Source organism: Ctenopharyngodon idella, chromosome 10, assembly GCF_019924925.1.
Source record: "Ctenopharyngodon idella isolate HZGC_01 chromosome 10, HZGC01, whole genome shotgun sequence".
NCBI lineage: Eukaryota > Metazoa > Chordata > Actinopteri > Cypriniformes > Xenocyprididae > Ctenopharyngodon > Ctenopharyngodon idella.
Window position 1 is genome coordinate 49563705 of NC_067229.1, and position 26488 is coordinate 49590192.

General features: G+C 38.5%; 1 long non-coding RNA gene across 10 annotated transcripts in view; it reads right to left on the reverse strand.

Annotated features, from left to right (window-relative positions):
* The window catches only part of LOC127521703 (uncharacterized), a 163083-nt gene that overhangs the window by 122054 nt on the left and 14541 nt on the right, over nucleotides 1-26488 (reverse strand). For all 10 annotated transcript variants that reach the window (XR_007932449.1, XR_007932443.1, XR_007932448.1 and 7 more), the window contains exons 2-3: nucleotides 22890-22979; nucleotides 19488-19555 (exon numbers count right to left, since the gene is read on the reverse strand). This is a non-coding gene — a long non-coding RNA (uncharacterized LOC127521703). The remainder of the gene's footprint in view (nucleotides 1-19487; nucleotides 19556-22889; nucleotides 22980-26488) is intronic.

Genomic DNA, 26488 nt, shown 5'->3' on the forward strand with positions numbered 1-26488 from the left:
GATAGATAGATAGATTTAGATAGACAGAAACAGATATAGATAGAAAGATATAGATAGATAGATTTAGATAGAAAGATAGAAATAGTCAGATAGATAGATAGAAAGAAAGATAGATATAGTTTGATAGATAGATAGATAGATTTAGATAGACAGAAAAGGATATAGATAGAAAGATATAGATAGATAGATAGATAGATAGATAGATAGATAGATAGATAGATTTAGATAGAAAGATTTAGTTTGATAGAAAGATAGATAGATTTAGATAGATAGATTTAGATAGAAAGATAGATAGAAAGATAGTTAAATAGATTTAGATAGAAAGATAGAAATAGTCAGATAGATAGATAGATAGATAGATAGATTCAGATAGAAAGATATATATAGAAAGAGATAGATAGAAAGATATATATATAGATGGATTAGAAATATTAGATAGAATGGAAGTTTAAATGAGTCTCAATGGTTTAGAAATAGTACATAGAATGGCAGCTAATGGAGTCTGATGAGCCTCTCCAACTGTCAAAATTTGAATTTTGACAGTTGGAGTTTGAACAGTCTTGGCTCATTTGAACATTCCGTCAATGAAAGTCAATGGGATTTTTCCAAGTTTTGATCAGCATTTTTAGGAAAACCGTAAGTCTGATCAGTCTGAAAAGATATAGCAACTCGAGTCAGAACAGTTTGAAGGTCTAGTCCGAGTTTGGTGTTTGTAGCTTGAACAGTCTAGGAGGAGTAGCAATTAGAAATTTAGTCTAAGAAGAATAATAATAATAAGCTTAAATAGAAGAACAATATGTTGGCTTTTTCAAGCCAACTTAATAAGCTTAAATAGAAGAACAATATGTTGGCTTTTTCAAGCCAACTTAATAAGCTTAAATAGAAAAACAATATGTTGGCTTTTTCAAGCCAACTTAATAAGTATGCAGGAGAACAATAATGATGCTTTGCCTTTGGCAAGCACCATTAACTAGAATGTACATTTCCTGAAGAAAATGTGAATGGTGCTTGCAGTGGCAAAATTCGCTACTCGGTTGCTAGGGTGCTGTAATTGGTTGCTAGGGCGTGGCTATGAAGTTGCTGTGTCACTACCTATTGGCTGGCCGAGTCAAAAGAGCCCAGCCCCAAGTCTCTATGACCTTCTGATCCAAAGATATGATCTCACAGATTTTGTGGCAATGTTAAGTCTATGGGACTTTTTTTCAGCCGATTTTTCGTACGCTGTGTGAACATCGTACACCCGATTGCTTAGAAAAGTCATAGCACACCTCTCCTCAATAAACCGGTCGATTTGACACCTCATTCATCGATCTACGACAAACGGTGCGGGACGAGTTACGCGCCAAAGTTTTGTTCAGGTGAATAGTAATTACAATACTAGAATGTACATTTCCTGAAGAAAATGTGAATGGTGCTTGCAGTGGCAAAACTCGGCACTCGGTTGCTAGGGTGTTTCTGGGCAATTGCTAAGGTGTTCTGGGTGGTTGCTAGGCGGTTGCTATGGTAACCTGAGTGGTTGCTAGGCGGTTGCTAAGGTACTTGGGGTGGTTGCTAAGGTGTTGCTAGGCGGTTGCTAGGCGGTTGCTATGGTAACCTGGGTGGTTGCTAGGCTGTTGCTAGGCAGTTGCTAAGGTACTTGGGGTTGTTGCTAAGGTGTTGCTAGGCGGTTGCTAGGGTGTTCTGGGTGGTTGCTAGGCAGTTGCTATGGTAACCTGGGTGGTTGCTAGGGTGTTGCTAGGCAGTTGCTAAGGTACTTGGGGTGGTTGCTAAGGTGTTGCTAGGCGGTTGCTAGGGTGTTCTGGGTGGTTGCTAGGCGGTTGCTATGGTAACCTGGGTGGTTGCTAGGGTGTTGCTAGGCAGTTGCTAAGGTACTTGGGGTAGTTGCTAAGGTGTTGCTAGGCGGTTGCTAGGGTGTTCTGGGTGGTTGCTATGCGGTTGCTATGGTAACCTGGGTGGTTGCTAGGGTGTTGCTAGGCAGTTGATAAGGTACTTGGGGCAGTTGCTACGGTGTTGCTAGGTGGTTGCTAGGGTGTTATGGGTGGTTGCTAGGCAGTTGCTATGGTAACCTGGGTGGTTGCTATGATGTTACTAGGTGGTTGGTAGCTGTCACAGATGGTTACTATGGTGTTTTTATAGAGTTCTTAGCATGTTCTTAGCCCACTTTAGCACTTAGCTAATCACCATTAGCATGTAGCTATTCACTGCTAGCATGTTTAGCATGTTGGAAGTCCAGTTTGCTAGCATGAGTAAAAAGAGCCAACCGCCATGTCTCTATGATGCTCTGATGCAGAGATATAGGTCTTGTAAAACGGTTGCTAGGGTACTCTGTTTGGTTGCTATGGAGTGGCTTGGCAGCTGCCAATGATGATACACCAAAGGCTGCTTGCCAGTATGAATGATATAAATCAACCCCCATGCCTCTATGATATTCAGATTTGAAGATATCCCTCTATGCTTTGGGTTGCTAGGGTACTCTGTTTGGTTGCTAGGGAGTGGCTAAGCGGCTGCCAATGATGATACACCAAAGGCTGCTTGCCAATATAAGCCAACCGCCATGTCTCTACGATGCTCTGATACAGAGATATAGGTCTTGCTAAACGGTTGCTAGGGTACTCTGTTTGGTTGCTAGGGAGTGGCTTGGCAGCTGCCAGTGATGATACTCCAAAGGCTGCTTGCCAGTATGAATGATATAAATCAACCCCCATGCCTCTATGATATTCAGATTTGAAGATATCCCTCTATGCTTTGGGTTGCTAGGGTGCTCTAAATAGTTGCTAGGGCGTGGCTATGAAGTCTTGAAGGTGATTCGTGATTGGCCGTTTGCTGTCCCGAGTCAAATGAGCCCACCCTCATGTTCCTATGACACTTCTATCCAAAGGACTATCTTTGATCTTTTTGAATGGAAGTCTATGGAACTTGTTGCTATGGTGCTCTATATGGTTGCTAGGGCGTGGTTTGATAGCTTCAAAATGATCCTGAGAGACTGATTGGTTGCCTGAGTAAAATGAGCCCACCCCCTTGTCTCTATGACACTGTGATCCAGAGTTATGTTCAATACAAAATCTCTATGTAATTTCCCATAGTAGGAAAAACACACTGTTTCATGGGCACGGCTTCACCATAGTAAGTCTATGGGGCAAATTTGGGCAGCTCTTGCGCCCCAGGGGTACAACTTACACCCCATTTTGAGGTATGGTCTGACAGAGACTGTCAGCCTCTTCAAACGTGGTAACCCACATGTTTCTACGAAATTCTCGTTAGGAGCTATGACTCGTCAAAGTTTGTCGCAATGTTAAGTCAATGGGATTTTTCGGCTACTTTTTCGCCCGCCGGGCGAACATCGTACACCCGATCGCTTATAAAAGTCATAGCACACCTCTTCTCAATAATCCGCACGATTTGACACCTCATTCGTGGGTCTAGGACAAAAACTGCGGGACAAGTTACGCGCCGAAGTTTTGTCCAGAAGAAGAAGAAGAATAATAATAATAATAATAATAATAAGTATGCAGGAGAACAATAATGATGCTTTGCCAGAGGCAAGCACCATTAACTAGAATGTACATTTCCTGAAGAAAATGTGAATGGTGCTTGCAGTGGCAAAATTCGCTACTCGGTTGCTAGGGTGCTGTAATTGGTTGCTAGGGCGTGGCTATGAAGTTGCTGTGTCACTACCTATTGGCTGGCCGAGTCAAAAGAGCCCAGCCCCAAGTCTCTATGACCTTCTGATCCAAAGATATGATCTCACAGATTTTGTGGCAATGTTAAGTCTATGGGACTTTTTTTCAGCCGATTTTTCGTACGCTGTGTGAACATCGTACACCCGATTGCTTAGAAAAGTCATAGCACACCTCTCCTCAATAAACCGGTCGATTTGACACCTCATTCATCGATCTACGACAAACGGTGCGGGACGAGTTACGCGCCAAAGTTTTGTTCAGGTGAATAGTAATTACAATACTAGAATGTACATTTCCTGAAGAAAATGTCAATGGTGCTTGCAGTGGCAAAACTCGGCACTCGGTTGCTAGGGTGTTTCTAGGCAATTGCTAAGGTGTTCTGGGTGGTTGCTAGTCGGTTGCTATGGTAACCTGGGTGGTTGCTAGGGTGTTGCTAGGCAGTTGCTAAGGTACTTGGGGTGGTTGCTAAGGTGTTGCTAGGCGGTTGCTAGGGTGTTATGGGTGGTTGCTAGGCAGTTGCTATGGTAACCTGGGTGGTTGCTATGATGTTACTAGGTGGTTGGTAGTTGTTACAGATGGTTACTATGGTGTTTTTATAGAGTTCTTAGCATGTTCTTAGCCCACTTTAGCACTTAGCTAATCACCATTAGCATGTAGCTATTCACTGCTAGCATGTGTAGCATGTTGCAAGTCCAGTTTGCTAGCATGAGTAAAAAAGAACCAACCGCCATGTCTCTACGATGTTCTGATGCAGAAATATAGGTCTTTCAAAATGGTTGCTAGGGTACTCTGTTTGGTTGCTAGGGAGTGGCTTGGCAGCTGCCAATGATGATACTCCAAAGGCTGCTTGCCAATATAAACCAACCCCCATGTCTCTACGATGTTCTGATACAGAGAAATAGGCCTTGCAAAACGGTTGCTAGGGTTCTCTATTTGGTTGCTAGGGAGTGGCTTAGCAGCTGCCAGTGATGATACTCCAAAGCTGCTTGCTAGTATGAATGATATAAACCAACCCCCATGCCTCTATGATATTCAGATTTGAAGATATCCCTCTATGCTTTGGGTTGCTAGGGTGCTCTAAATGGTTGCTAGGGCGTGGCTATGAAGTCTTGAAGGGGATTCGTGATTGGTCGTATGCTGCCCCGAATTAAATGAGCCCACCCTCATGTTTCTAAGACACTTCCATCCAAAGATATTCCTTTGATCTTTTTCAATGGAAGTCTATGGAACCTGTTGCTATGGTGCTCTATATGGTTGCTAGGGCGTGGCTTGATAGCTTCAAAATGATCCTGAGAGACTGATTGGTTGCCTGAGTAAAATGAGCCCACCCCCTTGTCTCTATGACACTGTGATCCAGAGTTATGTTCAATACAAAATCCCTATGTAATTTACCATAGTAGGAAAAACACACTGTTTCATGGGCACGGCTTCACCATAGTAAGTCTATGGGGCAAATTTGGGCAGCTCTTGTGCCCCAGGGGTACAACTTACACCCCATTTTGAGGTATGGTCTGACAGAGACTGTCAGCCTCTTCAAACGTGGTAACCCACATGTTTCTACGAAATTCTCGTTAGGAGCTATGACTCGTCAAAGTTTGTCGCAATGTTAAGTCAATGGGATTTTTCGGCTACTTTTTCGCCCGCCGGGCGAACATCGTACACCCGATCGCTTATAAAAGTCATAGCACACCTCTCCTCAATAATCCGCACGATTTGACACCTCATTCGTGGGTCTAGGACAAAAACTGCGGGACAAGTTACGCGCCGAAGTTTTGTCCAGAAGAAGAAGAAGAATAATAATAATAACTAGAATGTACATTTCCTGAAGAAAATGTGAATGGTGCTTGCAGTGGCAAAATTCGCTACTCGGTTGCTAGGGTGCTGTAATTGGTTGCTAGGGCGTGGCTATGAAGTTGCTGTGTCACTACCTATTGGCTGGCCGAGTCAAAAGAGCCCAGCCCCAAGTCTCTATGACCTTCTGATCCAAAGATATGATCTCACAGATTTTGTGGCAATGTTAAGTCTATGGGACTTTTTTTCAGCCGATTTTTCGTACGCTGTGTGAACATCGTACACCCGATTGCTTAGAAAAGTCATAGCACACCTCTCCTCAATAAACCGGTCGATTTGACACCTCATTCATCGATCTACGACAAACGGTGCGGGACGAGTTACGCGCCAAAGTTTTGTTCAGGTGAATAGTAATTACAATACTAGAATGTACATTTCCTGAAGAAAATGTGAATGGTGCTTGCAGTGGCAAAACTCGGCACTCGGTTGCTAGGGTGTTTCTAGGCAATTGCTAAGGGGTTCTGGGTGGTTGCTAGGTGGTTGCTATGGTAACCTGGGTGGTTGCTAGGCGGTTGCTAGGCAGTTGGTAAGGTACTTGGGGCGGTTGCTAAGGTGTTGCTAGGCGGTTGCTAGGGTGTTCTGGGTGGTTGCTAGGCGGTTGCTATGGTAACCTGGGTGGTTGCTAGGCGGTTGCTAGGCAGTTGGTAAGGTACTTGGGGCAGTTGCTAAGGTGTTGCTAGACAGTTGCTAGGGTGTTATGAGTGGTTGCTAGGCAGTTGCTATGGTAACCTAGGTGGTTGCTATGATGTTACTAGGTGGTTGGTAGTTGTCACAGATGGTTACTATGGTGTTTTTATAGAGTTCTTAGCATGTTCTTAGACACTTTAGCACTTCGCTAATCACTATTAGCATGTAGCTATTCACTGCTAGCATGTGTAGCATGTTGGAAGTCCAGTTTGCTAGCATGAGTCAAAAGAGCCAACCGCCATGTCTCTACGATGCTCTGATGCAGAGATATAGGTCTTGCTAAACGGTTGCTAGGGTACTCTGTTTGGTTGCTAGGGAGTGGCTTAGCAGCTGCCAATGATGATACACCAAAGGCTGCTTGCCAATATAACCCAACCGCCATGTCCCTATGATGCTCTGATGCAGAGATATAGGTCTTGCTAAACGGTTGCTAGGGTACTCTGTTTGGTTGCTAGGGAGTGGCTTGGCAGCTGCCAGTGATGATACTCCAAAGGCTGCTTGCCAGTATGAATGATATAAACCAACCCCCATGCCTCTATGATATTCAGATTTGAAGATATCCCTCTATGCTTTGGGTTGCTAGGGTGCTCTAAATGGTTGCTAGGGCATGGCTATGAAGTCTTGAAGGTGATTCGTGATTGGCCGTTTGCTGTCCCGAGTCAAATGAGCCCACCCTCATGTTCCTATGACACTTCTATCCAAAGGAATATCTTTGATCTTTTTGAATGGAAGTCTATGGAACCTGTTGCTATGGTGCTCTATATGGTTGCTAGGGCGTGGCTTCATAGCGTCACATTGATCCTGAGAGACTGATTGGTTGCCTGAGTGAAATGAGCCCACCCCCTTGTCTCTATGACACTGTGATCCAGAGTTATGTTCAATACAAAATCCCTATGTAATTTACCATAGTAGGAAAAACACACTGTTTCATGGGCACGGCTTCACCATAGTAAGTCAATGGGGCAACTTTGGGCAGCTCTTGCGCCCCAGGGGTACAACTTACACCCCATTTTGAGGTATGGTCTGACAGAGACTGTCAGCCTCTTCAAACGTTGTAACCCACATGTTTCTACGAAATTCTTGTTAGGAGCTATGACTCGTCAAAGTTCGTCGCAATGTTAAGTCAATGGGATTTTTCGGCTACTTTTTCGCCCGCCGGGCGAACATCGTACACCCGATCGCTTATAAAAGTCATAGCACACCTCTCCTCAATGAGCCGGTCGATTTGACACCTCATTCATGGGTCTAGGACAAAAACTGCGGGACAAGTTACGCGCCGAAGTTTTGTCCAGAAGAAGAAGAAGAATAATAATAATAATAAGTATGCAGGAGAACAATAATGATGCTTTGCCTTTGGCAAGCACCATTAATAATAATAATAAGTATGCAGGAGAACAATAATGATGCTTTGCCTTTGGCAAGCACCATTAATTATTAAAATTAATAATCAAAATTAATAAGCAATTTAATAAATGTTTATTGTTTAATTATTATTCATTAAATTTATTAATGAATGTTCATTTATTAAACATTAATAAATGTTAATTTCCAACATACTTTGGGTTCATTTTAAGCAAGAAATACAGTAATTTTTAAACAATAGTTAAATAAAACTACCAGCAGGTTGGGCAAACATTTAACCCAACCGCTGGGTTAAAACAACCCAATCGCTGGGTTAAAACAGCAAATTTTGCTGGGTTAAAACAACCAATTTGCTGGGTTAAAACAACCCATTCACTGGGTTAAAACAACCCATTCGCTGGGTTAAAACAACCAATTCACTGGGTTAAAACAGCCAATTACGGGGTTAAAACAACCAATTCACTGGGTTAAAACAGCCAATTACGGGGTTAAAACAACCAATTCGCTGGGTTAAAACAACCAATTCACTAGGTTAAAACAACCAATTTGCTGGGTTAAAACAACCAATTCACTGGGTTAAAACAACCAATTCACTGGGTTAAAACAACCAATTTGCTGGGTTAAAACAACCAATTTGCTGGGTTAAAACAACCCAATTCGCTGGGTTAAATCAACCCAAACACTGGGTTTGTCCATTTTCAAACAAACTTTGATTTGGTTGTTTTTATCCCAGCATTTTTTAGAGGGTGACTTGCGGGTGAGTGAATGATGACGAGTTTGCATCTATAATAGCATGCATTGTTCAATAATGTTCAAAATAAACCATGGTTTTTAAATTAGAAGTTTGGCCCAAATGTACCCAGAACTGGATTGTCGCCTGGAAGCCTTCAGTACAAATCCGAACGGCAACAGCTTGATGAATGATCCTTCAAGGATCATAATCTAGCATAATTAAAACATAATGCAATATGTTGTTTTCCACCGTTAGTTTTCACCTCTTCCTTGCGGCACCTGAATCGACCCGTGACATGTTACAATTAGCGGGATTTGACGCACGGCGTGGCATCTGTGAGGTGAGCGGCTTTAGTCACGCTGCAGTTACTATGGTGAAGTGCTATTTTCTCTCCGAGCCAAAAGCCACCCATTTGCTGGAATACACAAGAATGCTTTTACCTTCTGCTTATACATTAGTGCCATTAGATAGAAAAATCGCAGCGAGAACAGAAAGCCCTTTTTCCTGCATGCGCTCCTTTTGTCTGCCTGTTGCTATGACAACACATCATGCCAAACAATACGGAGACTTGGGAAGATGGGTCACCGAGGAGCGTTTGGATTTGTGCCGATTACGGCACTCAACATCTGAGTTAGAGATCTTGAGTCAGTCTCCTCTGCTCTCCACCGCAAAAATAACATGACGTTTCTCTACAGCAGACATTTATCTCTGAGAGTGTTTTATACTTCAAGATGGAATGACAGATAAAATGCTATCTCTATCTCAATTCCAGATACGTGATATAAAATCAAGACGGACGAAACATGGTCAGAAATATGCAGAACACAGAAGATGCTGGGGTTTAAAAGACAATTAATATTCAGTAGCCTAATAATATCATCGATTTAACGTCACTTACTACTTCTGATGAGAACAAAACAAACTGAATTGAGCTGTATAATGTTGCAACATCAACACTGTTATTGAACTGAATTGAATCAACAATGAACTAAACTGAAGTGTATAATGGCATTGTTGTCTTCTGTAGAGCTGCTTTATTGCTGAATTGAATTCATTTTTCATTCATTTTCATTAATAGTTGATTAATTTTACAACATTAACACTGTTATTTTCCTGTTTTATTAAGCTGTTTTGAAAATATTTATCATACAAAGCACTATAGAAAGTTTTAAAAGTAATACATTACAGTATTGAGTTACTCCCTTTTAAAAGTAACTAATTGTGTTACTTTTTATGGAAACTAATGTGCTACTTTTGCATTATTCCCTAAAAAGTAACTAATTGCGTTACTTAGTTACTTTTATGGAAAGTCATGTGTTCTGTTACTTTTGCATTACTCTCTAAAAAATAATTAATTGTGTAACTTAGTTACTTTATATGGAAATTAATGTGTTACGTTACTTTTGCGTTACTTTTGCCAATAAAAACTAATGCAATTATCAATCATATTTGACGATAGTAGTCCTGACAGAAATGTTACTTAGTTACTTTTATGAAAAAGGATTGTGCTACTTTTGTGTTAGTCCATTAAAAAAGTAACTAATTGTGTTACTTAGTTACTTTATATGGACAGTAATGTTACATTACTTTTGCATTACTCCCTAAAAAGTAACTAATTGCGTTACTTAGTTACTTTTTAAGCTACTTTTGCATTACTTTTTCTCACCTGGGCTGGGCTTGTTTGTTTTTTATTAACAAAAAAGGTTTTTTGCCAAATATAAATGCCCTTTCACACCAAAAGTGAAATGAATAAGCCTCAGGCTGAAGGAAATGCAAATTCACACCTGTACAGTAGAGGGCGCAGCTCAAACAAACCTTGCAGTGCTGCCATTCGAACTTGTGTTACTTATTTGAAAAAGTAACTGTTTTGTTGTAAATTTACAAGTAATGAGCTACTTTACTTGTTACTTGGAAAAAGTACTCTGATTACGTAACTCATGTTACTTGTAATGCGTTACTCCCAACACTGGAAAGAAATGTGACTTGTGACTATCAACCATGACCTCATACAACATTCACACTGCTGAAATAGAAACGGATTAAACTAATTAAATTCAGTTTGCTGGTCATGGCTGGTTTAAGCTGGTCTCCCAGTCTGACCAGGAGAGTTGTGCCCAGACTAGCTCGTTTAAGGCCAGCAGTCTATCTCAGTCTTCTCAGTCTATCTCTCTCCTCATGCTGGACATATTAATGGAAATTTCTGATGTGAAACTTGTTTAATGGAATTAATTTCCCAGGGAAAGTGTTCGGACAGACAGTGAAGCGAAGCTCTCATCCTCAGAGGAGGTTTGAAATGAAAGGGAAGGAGTGACGCTTCAGAGTTCTTGTGTTTGTGACGCGAGTATTTCACACTCTAGTCTGTGATTTAAAGTATCGATGTAGTTTTCATAGTTCATTTGACTTAAATAGAGATGTTTATGTTCCACAACTTTTTCCCTGATGAAAATGAAAACACAAAGTTGTTATACAATAAGAATATACACCTTATGTCTAATGTAAGAGCGGCGCGGCCATTTGTGACTTCAATAATTAACCGTAGTTGTACAAAACAGCTCCATATTGCAAACTGGTATTTCTTATATTATTTTAATGTTGCCTATATTGTCGTAATTATAAACACAATGATTTGTGTAGCATAAATAATTTAACCGTTTGCACTCATTCTTCTATTATTCAGCAGCTAATGAATCTGAAGTTTCACGAAAAAGGTGGATAGAGCTATAAAATGCATGTGGAGCAGCTCAGATCATTTGATGAGAAATAATTGAGTTCATATTGCAAACCTTTGGTATCCTGGCAAATCTGAGAAATCACTGTTGAGATCCCGAGACGCATGTGAGAAAGTCTTTACATCCGAGAAGTTTCAGCAAACTTCTCCTTTTGCTCTTCATTTCATCTCTCTGCTAAACTGGAGAAGCAAGTGATATTTTGAAGTCCAACTTTCCTGTGGGTTTTGAGCCTGTTAATTTCCCAGACTTGACATTTTCATTGTTTAATCTCATAGGTGATTATGTTTTATTGCGGCAATGCTCACTTTGATCATTTACGGTCTTTTTCCTCGAATATTTAGGACACATTTCATTAAACACACAGCAGGCTGCAAACCCCAAATAAAAGCAGCGGCATAAATAAAGCGATAACAGCCGCTCTTGACCCTGGAGACAATTTCTTCAGTGAATGAAGCACTAATGAACGATTCCCACAATGAAAGACACTGCAATGAGATTCAAAAGACAAAAAAAAGGAGAAATGTTAGAGCATCGGGCGATTCTCATTGCGACGGGAGGATGAAGCGTCGCTCTCGCCACCTGTTATTCAGCGCTGATGGCTCGTCGGCACGGTTAAGCTGCGGGCAGAGGATGGGTTCCAGCTGGGAGATGTGTTCACACATGCTCAGCGGCCCAGACACACACATATTAGTTTAATGAAATGTGTACAGATCGTAATTGCAGTAATAAGGGGGTGCTTCCCTCGAGGAAGCCTGCAGAAACAAGCCACATGCAACCAGGCAGAAAAAGAGCGAGAGAAAGATAAACACTAAACTCATTCTGTTCATCTGCTTTCAGGGGCCCGGGACCTTAACGTTGGTGGACACTGAAGATCACAAAATAACTTAAGCATCTTACATATCATGCATTCTTTATATTGATTCTTTATATTGAGAAAATTAATGATTTGAAATTTGTGAAAATTGTTTAAAAGTAAATTCCACACCCGTTTTTTAGGTGTATAAATGCTTTAATGTCATTATATTATTATCAGAGTGCAGTGGAAATGTTCGTTTCATTCATTCGAGAGGGATGGAAGCTCGTCATGATGAAGCAGCTTTGCATCATCACAGTCTGTTTGGCTCTTAAATAAAGAGGAATACAAGTTTTTCCACAGCAGCAATAAGCACAGATTTGATTTGGAATACAAACTACTCGTTCTCTCAGTCTCTCACTCACACACACACACACTCGTTTAATACAATGTGCTGAATTGAATTCATAATTCATAATTAATTAATTTTACAACATTAACACTGCTATTTTCCTGTTTTATTAAGCCGTTTTAAAAATATTTATTATATAAAGCACTATAGAAAGTTTTAAAAGTAATGCATTAGAATATCGCGTTACTCCCTAAAAAGTAACTACTGTAATTGTGTTACTTAGTTACTTTTTATGGAAAGTAATGTGTTACATTACTTTTGCGTTTCTCCCTAACAAGTAACTAATTGCGTTACTTAGTTACTTTTATGGAAAGTAATGCATTACGTTACTTTTGCCCTACTGCCTAAAAAAAAATAACTAATTTTGTTACTTAGTTACTTTTTATGGAAAGTAATGTGTTACGTTACTTTTGTGTTACTCCCTAAAAAGTGACTAATTGCATTACTTAGTTACTTTTATGAAAAGTGTTACGTTACTTTTGCGTTTCTCCCTAACAAGTGACTAATTGCGTTACTTAGTTACTTTTATGGAAAGCAATGTGTTACGTTACTTTTGCTTTACTCCTTAACAAGTAACTAATTGCGTTACTTAGTTACATTTATTGAAAGTAATGTTACACGTTACTTTTGCGTTACTCCCCAAGAAGTAAATAATGTTGTTACTTAGTTACTTTTATGGAAAGCAATGTGTTATGTTACATTTGTGTTACTCCCTAACAAGTAACTAATTGCGTTACTTAGTAACATTCGTGGAAAGTAATGTATTATGTTACTTTTGCATTAGTACATTAAAAAAGTAACCACTTGTGTTAATTTTTATGGAAAGTAATGTGTTACGTTACTTTTGCATTAATCCTTAAAAGTAACTAAAATCCCACACACTTTTTCATTGTACTTAATGCTTATTATCAGAGTGCAGTGGAAATGTTCGTTTCATTCATCTGAGATGGCTGGAAGCTCGTCATGATGAAGCAGCTTTGCATCATCACAGTCTGTTTGGCTCTTAAATAAAGAGGAATACAAGTTTTTCCACAGCAGCAATAAGCACAGATTTGATTTGGAATACAGACTCCTCGTTCTCTCAGTCTCTCACTCACACACACACTCTTTTAATACAATATGCCCTAATTTGAGAAAACGCAGCATCTGTGCTCTATAAATTTGCGAGTGTTATCTTCAGTCAGCTTCACAATGAGAAGACGAGAGAGCGAGAGGAAGAATTCCACTCATTCCGAGTGATGTCAGCTGCATTCTAATGTCTGATGATTGCATCTCCTCCTAAAATGTCAAGTGCATTTCCATTTAAAGTGCTTGCTTAAACACCCATGAAGAGGGGACACACTGGCGCTCCGTGCATAAAGGCATGAAGGGAATCTCTCAAGAGCCTCCGGCCAGAAGAAAATCACCTTTTTCCTGCAGCACCTTTAGACAATGCCTGCTAATGCTGCGTCTCTCCCTAAAGATAGAAGCCCGTCGCAGACTCTCCGGAGCACCGACACCATCCCACACACATGCATGCGTATATATAATTTGTTAACCTCAAGACAGGAGCTGTATATTACATATATTCTCTCCCTGCAGCGTTGAACTGAGGTGAGTCATCGCTTCAGTCCATATTCCGCCATTTATAGTGTGAGAAATTCCAATTTGGACATACATAATTAAATTCCCACCTGCTAATAACCGACTGGTTATTGCATATTGCAACACTCAAATGTCATTTTTTCCAAAAGTAAAATTCACAATATTAAACTTTAATAGATCTCTGACCAAAAAAAAAAGTTCTAAAATCATTTGCTAACGTTCCCATTTAAGATATGAAAACGTTATTTCTGAATGTTTCCTGACCATTGTTCAAAACATCCAGTTTTTAAATGTTTTCTTGGTTATGTGAATGTCAGGGAATCATTCCATTGTTCAAACATTATGGGAATGTTACTTTTAAATGTTCTCTGAAACAAGTAGTAACATTTAAAAAATGTCTGTACAACTAAAACATTTCCGAAAAAAAATCCTTGAATGATGTATAAACAAAGACTTTATTTATAGAAAGACGGTGCACTCGTATTATTATGAATGGGAGAAAGTGCAATAAGTGTGGAATAAGTCCCGCCTTCTAAATAAGAGCCAATCGCCGATTGGTAGAGTCATTGCGTCACTGCAGCGGCCGTTAGAAGCTCCGGTTCCTGTAGAAACAGTCAGACGAGCACTTCTTATAGAGACACGCTTAAGACTGCGCAATACCTTGATCCAGCCTGAAAAATGCCGTTTTTTTGTCATGAATCGAGCATTTAGAAACAAAATTTATGAGACAGCTGTTGTCAGAATTCATTGGTGTTTTCAAATGTGAAATTTAATCGAAAGCTTGGCAAACAGCTTTGGAGAATTACCAGTATTTTTCCACTAAAACACTATTTCTGTAAAATGGCAGAGATTAATGGTGAAAAAGCGACAAGTTTGAAAGTTCCGAGCGACTGCGATAATCAATGTCCGAGATATAGTGGAACAGCTTCATTTTTATTTGCATCAAATGGCATCTACCCTGAAAAAAGCTATAAAGCCACAAAATAAATAAATAATTAAAACCATAATTGCATTAGTGAGCAGCGTGAAGGATTATAGTAAGATCAGACAAGACCAACGATATTTCATTTTGAGTCATTAGACGTGTAAAAATGACACGCTTGGATAAAACTAGAGCTCAGTTGCGTGAACAACGCCAACCTGTGCCAACTAATGCGAAGAACCTCCTCCAGCATCCATCCATCACGGCCACCTTTTCCCGAGGCCTATAAACAACATAAATGATGCGTCGTGTGGAAGCATCATAAGGGAGATTTATTGAGTGACACGTTTGGCCGTGCATCAGCCCTCTCGTTTGATACATTCTATTTAATTAGGTTGCTGATGTAGAAATGTTTGCCGTGATGAAAAGGTAAAGGCAAGCTCGCACACGCCATAAACAACCAGTATAATGACAGCAACTTAATGTCCAATTAGATTAAAAGGGTCTGAGAAACAACGGTGCATTGTAGACGGACGCCTTAAGAGACGTTGATGGAAACGAAACGGATTCATTTGTCCCATTGAAACATGACTTATCAACAGCTCTGAACTCATCTGAACTCACGATTGACTCGGAGCTCTGAGAAAAACCATGTCAAAGTCCAAAAAGAACTTCACAGAGTGAACATGCACTGGAAAAAAATGACTTAGAAATTGCTAGTAAATTTCACAAATAATCACAAAGAAACAGCATGTAATGCTTTGAATTAAATTTTGAAGTAGAAAGACTGAAGTAGTGTTTTCTTGGTCATCAGGCTCCTCCCATCACCCAGAACTGACCAGTCACACGCCTTCCACTAATCAAACTTCAGTCTGAGACTCTCCATAGAGACGTCCAGAACTTCAGACAAGGACAGAAGAACACGGCCCACATCAGAAGCATCTGGGTGCAAATCATCTGAGAGCATCAGCCTCATTTTAGAGACTGTGATTATTCAAGCACTTCGAGCTGAGACACATTTCAGCAGAGGTGGACGAACTGAAACCAGCTCTTTCTACACCATCAATATCTTAACGCTTCATCTGTTTCTGTTGTATAATAAAACAAGGCCACTGTCGCGTTGGCTTGCTCAGTTGAAGTTTGAAAGACACTTAATATTCAGTAATATTATTAATTTAACTGTACTGTCTGCAAAGCCTATAGAAATAAATGTGACTTGATAAAAGCTGAAATCTGTTCTACTAGATAAAGAAGGTGTTTAATGTTTATTCTTGACAGAAACCTGAACAGACCACAAGCATTTACTGTTTCTCAGTCTCATCTGAACTATGAAAATCATCTACAAATCACCAACTGACGCAGAAGCTCCAATTCATTTGAGTGAATCAGTGTTCAAACGGTTTATTTAAACCAAATGATACAAAATCGAGAGCATGTTCATCATTCATTTGAGTGAATGATTCAATGACTCACTCATAAAGACTTCACTTTCTTTACTGGATAAATCAGCGTTTTTGAACAAATCTCTTGAATGAATGATTCAATGACAAATACATATTTTAAGTCACTTGTCACCACCTACTGGTGTAATGATGTAATGATACAATCATTATTTGAAGCGCCAAGTTACTTTCAAAAGGTGATTTATTGTCTAAAAACATTTACTGTTTCTCAGTCTCATCTGAATCATAAAAATAATCTACAAACCAACAACAGTCTCCTGAAGCTCTGATTCATTTTAGTGAATCAGTTTGTTTAAACGGTTCATTTAAATCAAATGATACAAAATCAAGACCACGTTAAATTATTTCCTTAAATGCTGCTGATCATCAGCAGTTTTACTGGTTTAAAATAAAATAAAGTAGAATCTTTAGTAGTTATTAAAAATAAACCCTAGTTCACCCAAAATTAAGGTTCTGTCATCATTCTTTCTTCTCTGGAGTTTAAAAGAAAATATTCTATTGTATGGACACAAAACAAAACAAAAAAAACTAAGATGTTTCTTTAAAATTTCTTAATTAATTTGAATTAAGTATTTAAAGAAAATCAGTTTGAGTGAATGATTCAATGACTCACTCATAAAGACTTCACTTGTTTAATTAGTGAATGAATCAGCGTTTTTGAACAAATCTCTTGAATGAATGATTCAATGACAAATACATGTTTTAACAGTCACTTGTCGCCACCTACTGGTGTAAATTGATACAATCTTTATTTGAAGCATCAAGTTACTTTCAAAAGGTGATTTACTCTATTTTTTATCGCTATACCATAGACATCAGTGTTTATTTATGAACTATAAACTTTTATCCCAGTACTTCTATGATAATCTGAATTATTGTAAGACAGAAATAATGATACTGTGTGACCGCAAAGTTTCATACCTATACATGACATGGCTTCTGTAGTTAACTAAAGTTTGCCTGTAGTTTTAGTTTGTGAAGAAACAGTTTCCAGCCAACGCTGAACCCACTGTGAACGAGCACACATTTCTAAAATTAACATGCATAACGGCACGATTTTTATTATTTCATAATGGAATTAAACTTTGATTATGAGAGCAGACGAGATTCTGTAATCACGACTTCAGAAGCAGATCATTACCGCACAGATCAAGAAGAGACTCTCCAACGCAAGATTAGGGTAATTAAACCTCCCGTCCCGCGAGAGCCACTAACCAACACCGCCGTCAAACTAACTACTCGCGCGCTGCTGACACGGAAGGTCGACGCACAGATGCTGAGCTTCAAATTCATCACTCACGTGTTCATTGATTCACTTTAACAGTCACAGATACGCAGATCTGGTGGGAAAGCAGCTTCTCAAGCATGTGTGCCGTTTGTGAGGTCTGAGTGAACTGATGTTTCAGCACAAACTCTGTCTGTTCTCAGGCTTTAATCAATGTTATCATTTCACACAGACGGCTCATAAGTGCTTTAGTTTTACCCCACTGGCAAAATGATTTCTGAACTGTCTGCACTTTCAACTGTTGTGGCATTACTTTATCTGCAGCAGCACAATATGGATGCATTAAAGACAATCTAACAGATTGTGATTATAAAGGCTGTTTAATGCTGGAATCATTAACCAGCGGTCAGACGAGACAGCTGACGAAAATATGCTCTATCGTTCCCATTAAGTTATTAAAACATAATTTTTTTAAAAATGTTTTTAGAACGTTCAAAACGTCCAGTTTTTGCCCTTTATTATGATAGGACAGTAAGCGAAGTGGGACCATGATCGGGCAAGGTCCACGAGCCGGGACTCGAACTCGGGTCACCCGAAGCGCACTATATGTCAGCACGCTGCCCACAAGGCTATCGGCGCAAGCAAAACGCCCAAATAAATTAAAACTTTTTTCTTGGTTATTGCAAACGTTAGAGAAAATATTAAGGGAACGTTCAATTTTATAATTTTGCAAATATCATGGGAGTGTTACTTGAATGTTCTCTGAACGTTCTGAAATGAGTACTAAGTTGTTTAAATGCATTATAAGACAAATGTTCATAATGTTTAATGCGTTATTAGACGTATGTTAACAATTAAAATATGCTCCATGAACGATGCTTTGAGAACATTATTAAAGACCAGTTAATTTTGAACAACGTTCTATTAATGTTACTGGAAGAACGTTTGTACATAACTTTGAGATAACCTTGCCAGAACGTTCTGAGAATGTTTCTTCTGTTTTTTATCATCCTCACACTAATAAATGCTGAGTTAAAAATAACCCACGTTGGGGTAAATATGGACAAACCCAGCGATTGGGTTGTTCTGACCCAGCAGTTGGGTTAAATGTTAGACTGCCAAATTTAAAATATCTGTTTTCTGTGTGAATATATAGTAAAGTGTAATTTATTTCTGTGATCAAAGCTGAATTTTCAGCATCATTACTCCAGTCTTCAGTGTCACATGATCCTTCAGAAATCATTCTAATATGATGATTTGATGCTCAAGAAACATTTATGATTATTATCGATGTTGAAAACAGTTCATATTTTTGTGGAAACTATGATACATTTTATTTTTCAGGATTCTCTGATGATTAGAAAGTTCAAAAGAACAGCATTTATCTGAAATAGAATCTTTTGTAACATTATAAATGTCTTTACTGTCACTTTTGATCAATTTAATGTGTCCTTACTTATTAAAAATATTAATTAAACCTTTTGACCGGTAGTGTATATATTCCCTGATCAGCACTGGCTACTGAAAGGAAACACAAACACTGAACTGCTCAAAACTGCCTCTTCTAATCATAATCTGGAGCAGGAGGTGTTCAGCAGATGAGAGGAGGAGAACAGAGGAGTTATTACAGTATACGGGCTCCGCTGGGGAATCGAGTGCGAGGAAACAATCCACTGCGGACTGATAAGGGGAAATAAAGTTAATTACACAGGTAAGCCTCGGGGTTCATGTAAAGCGCCTGTGGAAGAGGAACAACCTCCACGGATGACCCCGAGCTACACTCGCTGCTTACCGAGACAGAAAATGTGATTGCCTTTGGAATTTCACCGGAATATTCATATTTTAGCTTCAGGACACAAAGTCACCCGGAACGCATTAGAAATAGATGCGTGTTTTTAGATTGGGGGCGGAGAAAGGGGCGGAGCTACATGATGAACTCAAACTAGATTTAATTTGGAGACTCACAATGACATTTTTGAATTGCAACTGGTGGCTTGATATATTAAAATTCAGAAGATGGTTTAAACACAAAGTAATTTATTTTACCTTGCTCTCTGTGGCAGACTCGATGTAAACGCTGTCATCATGGTGCTTGGATCGAATGACCAGAATCTCTGGAACAAAACAAAACACTGATTATTTGTCTTTCTAACAAAAATCCATTGAATAAAAGCTCATAAATTAGACTTTAAACAGCACTGTATCTCGCCTTGTTTTCATTCACAGTAAATACACCATATACCTGAAGTCCTTGAGAGTGACAACTGGATCTGACAAACACTTCTAACTACACAAACACGTCAAAGAAATGAGTTCTTCCTCAGTGTTTCTGTCTTGTTTTCCAGCTAAAACATCTAAACATTCTTAAATCAAGATACATTTACTGGAGAAGCAAAATGACTGAAGATATTAAGTCTTGTTTTCCTGAAAATGAAGTGAGTTTTTGCTTAAAACAAGAACAAATATCTGCCAATGGGGTCAGAAAAATAATTTTTGACTTTTTTCTGCTTTTAAGCTGAAACTTACTTAATTTTGACACATTTCTCAGAAAACAAGAGTCATTTTGCTTCTAAACGTATCTTGATTTAAAAATGTTTAGATGTTTGTACTGGAAAACAAGACAAAAAATACTAAGCAAGAAATAGTTTCTCTGCAGTGAGCTTGAGATCATGCATTGTTGCAAACTAAAATGTGTCAACATGCGGTGCAACTTATGTTATACAGTTATATGTTGCGTTCAGTTTTGAGTAAACGCTATGGCTTTTCTCATTCAGATCATCACCAACCATCATGACAACAGTATAAAGAAAATCTTGTTAGTTAAAGTTAATTAAACTGCTGATATGTTTATATCTATCTTCCTGGATCAGACACAGGCGGCAATGTGTGTGAAGATAGTAGAGCTGCATGATTAATTGCTGCAGCCTATTAAAAAGGTTTAATTAATTTTAATTAAGTATTTAAATAAAATCCGTTTGAATGAGTGGTTCAATGACTCATTTATAAAGACTTCACTTGTTTCATTACTGGATGGATCAGCATTTCTTAACAAATCTCTTGAATGAACGAATCAATGACTCACTCATAAACACTTCACTTGTTTCAGGATGAATCAGCATTTTTGAATGAATCTTGAGTGAATGATTCAATGACTCACTCATAAACACTTCACTTGTTTCATTACTGGATGAATCAGCGTTTTTGAACGAATCTCTTGAATGAGTGATTCAATGACTCACTCATAACACTTCACTTGTTTCATTACTGGATGAATCAGTGTTTTTGAACGAATCTCTTGAATGAGTGATTCAATGACTCACTCATAACACTTCACTTGTTTCATTACTGGATGAATCAGTGTTTTTGAACGAATCTCTTGAATGAATGATTCAATGACTCACTCATAAACACTTCACTTGTTTCATTACTGGATGAATCAGCGTTTTTAAACAAATCTCTTGAATGAATGATTCAATGACTCATAAACACTTCACTTGTTTCATTACTGGATGAATCAGCGTTTTTAAACGAATCTCTTGAATGAATGATTTAATGACTCACTCATTAAGACTTCACTTGTTTCATTACTGGATGAATCAGCGTTTTTGAATGAATCTCTTGAATGAGTGATTCAACAACTCACTCATAAACACTTAATTTGTTTAATTACTGGATGAATCAGCGCTTTTGAACAAATCTCTTGAATGAATGATTCAATGGAAAATACATATATTTTAACAGTCACTTGTCGCCACCTACTGGTGTAACGATGTAATTGATACAATCTTTATTTGAAGCGACAAGTTACTTTCAAAATGTGATTCACTCTATTTTGATCACTTCTGTAGACATCAGTGTTTATATCTGAACTATAAACTTTTATCCCAGTACTTCTGTGATAATCTGAATTATTGTAAGACAGAAATAATGATACTGAGTGGTTGAAAAGTTTCATATCTATACATGACAACTGCTCTCTCTGGATCAGATCTGAAACACTGTGATCGAACTTGTCAAAGGTTTAAAAACATATGATTCCTTGTCATTTAGGAATTAGATCAGGTTTGTGTTTGAATTGAGATCGCAATCTTTTAATGATTAATCGTGCAGCTGTAAGTCATAGTCAGATGATGTTTGTTGTCTCATTCAGCTCAGCAGACACAAGATCATTAGCCGCACTGAGTCTGTGACACCGTAACCTTACAGTTGTTGCCAGATTTGTCCCTGCAAGAAAATCATCTGTCCCAATGAACTCTGACTCGGAGCTGTCGCGTCCACTCAACGCCGGCCTGGGAAGTGAAATCTGTCCATTAGAGCGACAGAATGACGGCCGATGAGGAAATATATCGGTTTCCCCGCGGCGCGCGAGCCAAAAGCCTCTCAGAGCCTTAACAAGCCGCATCTGCTGCCAATGACCTCATGATGCTCCGTCAACTCCTCACAGCTTACAGTGTCACTCACTCCATCTAATGCAGACGAACGAGGACTATCAGAGAAGATGATTGAGACGGAGAACTGATAGCGGCTTTATGACTTAATAAAGACAAAGATAAAATAACACACGGTTCTCACAGAGGTGCAGCTGTCTTTGTGATGAGTGACAATAATCACAGACCCGGCTCATTTCTATCAGTGTATATTCATCAAAACTTAACCCTGTAAAGCTTGACATATGAAATAATAATTGTCAGAAAAATCAATTTAGACAAAACATTGAGACAAAATATAATGTTGAGTATCAGGCTTTTATGGCTCATATAGTCTGTTATAGTGAAAATATGGATGAAAAAACAGCTCAATTTATTCAGAGAGAATATGCAATTTTCTGCAGATGCAGAAAAGTGATGAAATTCTGATGCTTGTGATGTAAATCAATGAGATCTTTATAACAGTATAGCAGACACTTACATAAAATGCATATAAATATCAATATCTGCCAATAACATGTCTTAGTAAGATGATATTTAAATGCTTAGTTTTATGATCAAAGCTTTTTAAAACATATAATGCAATGATGATTGAGAGATGAACAAATAAACCATCCTCAAAAGCCTGATGATCATATTTGATACTCATGATTTTTCTAATAAATGATGTCTGGATAATCAAGTAAACCTGCTTCAGTCCAGTTGGAATATTACTAATCGAGCTACTAATATTCACACGAGCTGAAGGACGTTTGTTCAATTATACTAAAACACTTTTACTTGCTAAAAAGAGTCTAAACTATCAATCAGAGACCGAAGGACTGAAGGAGATTGAGGTTTATCAGATCATGTTGATCATTTAGAGGCCTTAGAAATATGATTCAGTAGCTTTATAGGGATTATAAAAGCTTATATCATGAATGTTAATTATGTCATGCTGATATGATATTCTATTCACAAGATGTAATTATTACGAGTCAAACATTCACTATAGTAAAAATTCATTAATTTTAGCACTTACCAGTGTCTGTCTGCCAGTAAATCAATTATGCTCACCGGACGAACTTCACGTCTCTATAGAAGGACGAATTCATTCGTCAACTTTTGCTGTCTGAAGATGGAGAAACACATCAGGAAAAGTGTCAAAAAACATCATATTGGATTAAAGTCTGCATGCAACTGTTTTAATTCAGTTTTTTAATATTTATGCAAACATTTTTCTTTTTGAATAAGGAGTGTGTTGAACGATGATCTCAAATAACATCAGATTTCACTGCTATTATCATCTTAAGCAGATCAAAGCATCAGAGACATTTTAAACACAGGGCAAAAACAACAAATCATGAACTCAGCCGGTGCAGATCTGCTTCCGTAAAGCTTTACTTCACTTTTGAGAGTTTAATCTTATAATTCATCCATCAGTGTGCATCAGATGACTTTAAATGTCACCGGCTAGACACTTCTGCTGTGAAATTTATTTATCATTTTGATATATTGCTTTAGCAAAGAGTAATCTCTTGAGAATATCAATAAAATTAATATGCAAGTAAACCCCTGAAGTGATGAGCATTGCATTCTGATTGGGTGGGACCCTGAAGCCCCGCCCACAATTCCACTTATGCAAATGAAAATGATGATTTATTTTTTGCCACTGCCTTGATTATCGCTTACTTAATTATACAGGAAAGTACAATCACAAATGAGATCTCGTCGATATTTCAGTTGTTTCTCTTAGATTGCAATAAAGCAAACTCTTCATTAACATTATCTCTCTCAGTGAAGTCTCCTGAGATGTGGAGGAACATTTTTGAGCAGTACATTTTTCCTCTAAGCAGATTATAATGATGATAACTAAGCTTTAAAATGAATGTGTTCAGCATTAGAGTCACGCTCTGAACACAACCTCTTCTTCAGATGAATGTTGTGAAGTGAAGTGGCACAGCCTCGGGCAACTCATCTTTTCTTAATTTAGCTGCTGCCCCGAACACCCGCCTGACCTCTGACCCCTGACCCCTGACGGACAGGACGGGTCAGATGCGGAGAGCTGAAGAGTTTATAAAGAAAATATAAGATGCAGAATGTTCTCTGAAAATCTTCGTTAGCAATATTCAAGCCCACAAGAAACCTTGAAGTTACTTCATATATTCCTCACCTTGTGCAGCAGATGAAAACATGTCATAAATGGACCTGCTGCCGTGTTTTGCATCCTGTCAAATAGTGAATTTTGTGATTTTGTCATTCAGACTTGATCTCAGTTCAGCGTGAATATTTCACGTGCTCCTAAATGCCTGTGCACAGTCTGTTCTCGTTCATAATTCACACAGGCCAAGCTCTTACAATCTCAGCTAATGCTCAAACCGGATGTGACAGCCAAACCAAACCAGTCTCAACTCATAAAATTTTAAAGATCAAAGTGCACGACAAAGTTATTGTCTCCTAAAAGAAAGAATCGATACTGAACTGAAACGAGTCGTCAGTAATTCTAGTCTCACTTCCTTCTGAACCTACATAGGTTTGTAACTCATTTGCATAATGCCCGCCTCTGGTCTTCATTGGCTGAACAGCGTCTCTTTGCCCCGCCCTCAATCACTGTAGTTGTATCTGAGACTGGAAGAGTTTGGTTCGTGTTGTTCATGTCGAGAAGACGCTGTTTTCTGCTGCCAAAGCAAATCCACCTTGATGAGATTGATACGGTAAAACCAACGTGAATCAAGAGCTGAGATTCAGATATAATAATAAGCTTTTGGTTTCTGACCAATCACAATAGACTGATACCGGCTGACCAATCAGAGCAGAGCTGCTCTCAGAAAGGCGGGGTTTAGAGAGACTGAATCCTTGATGGAAGCGTTTCAGACACTGAGAGAAAAGAGCTGATGCTGCAGTGGATATTATGAGAAAATTAGAGTTTTTGACCTTGAATGCATGTAAACCTGTTGCAGGAGACTTCTAAAGTAGGAACCTTTAAAATAGCATAATGGGGCACTTTAAAAACAAAACAAGTGATTATTTGAGTTATTAAGCCTGATGACCCTACATTTAGTCAAGGCGGCTAAACTGCCTCCATGCCATAAATATGGTAGAACCATCACTTCTACCACTAAAGATTGCTTTATAAATAATCTTCCTGATCATTTTCATCGCCTTAGCATACCAGACAGCTTAGAAGACCTCGATGTTGCAACAGAAACTATTGCCTCTGTCTTTTCCAGCACATTAGACTCAGTTGCTCCTTTGCGTTTAAAAAAGATTAAGGAAATTAATCCAATGCCATGGTACAATGACCACACTCGGGCCCTAAAGTTAGCAGCCAGAAAAATGGAGCGCAGCTGGAAGAAATCAAAACTAGAAGTATTTCGTATTTCGTGGAGAGAGAGAATGATTGAGTACAGAAAGGCCTTAAAATCTGCTAGATCTGCCTATTTTTCTAAACTCTTAGAAGAAAATAAACACAACCCTAGGTATTTATTTGATACAGTGGCTAAATTAACAAGAAATAAAGCTTCAACTTCTGATGTTTCCAAAGAGCACAGCAGTAATGACTTTATGAACTTCTTTACTTGCAAGATTGATAATATTAGAGAAAAAATAATAACCATGCAACCGTCTACTACAGTATCGTGTCAGATAGTGCATTGTAGTGTCCCTGAGGAAAAATTCAATTCATTTACTGCTTTAGGAGAGGAAGAATTGTCTAAACTTGTTAAATCATCAAAATCAACAACATGTATGTTAGACCCTATACCGACTAAGCTATTGAAAGAAATGCTTCCAGAGGTCATAGACCCTCTTCTCAATATCGTCAATTCATCTTTATCATTAGGATACGTACCGAAAACTTTTAAGCTGGCTATTATTAAACCTCTTATTAAAAAACCACAACTTGATCCTAGAGAATTAGTCAATTACAGGCCGATCTCAAATCTCACTTTTCTGTCAAAAATACTAGAAAAGGCAGTATCATCACAGCTATGTTCCTTTTTAGAAAGAAATAGTATCTGTGAGGATTTCCAGTCAGGATTTAGACCGTACCATAGTACTGAGACTGCTCTCATTAGAGTTACTAATGATTTGCTCTTATCATCAGATCGTGGTTGTATCTCTCTATTAGTGTTACTGGATCTTAGTGCAGCATTTGACACTATTGATCACAATATTCTTTTAAATAGACTCGAAAATTATGTTGGCATTAGTGGAATTGCATTGTCATGGTTCAAATCATACTTATCTGACCGTTATCAGTTTGTAGTAGTAAACGAAGACATGTCATATCGATCACAAGTTCAATATGGAGTACCACAAGGCTCAGTACTAGGACCGTTACTGTTCACTCTGTACATGCTACCCTTGGGAGATATCATTAGGAAGCATGGCGTTAGTTTTCACTGTTACGCTGATGATACTCAGCTCTATATTTCTTCGCGCCCTGACGAAACTTACCAATTCACAAAATTAACGGAGTGCATAGCTGATATAAAAAATTGGATGACCAGTAATTTCCTACTACTAAATTCAGAAAAAACAGAGATTCTAATTTTTGGACCAAAAACTTCTTCACGTAATAACCTAGAATATTGTCTAACACTTGATGGCTGCTCTGTTAAGTCTTCGTCGTCAGTTAGG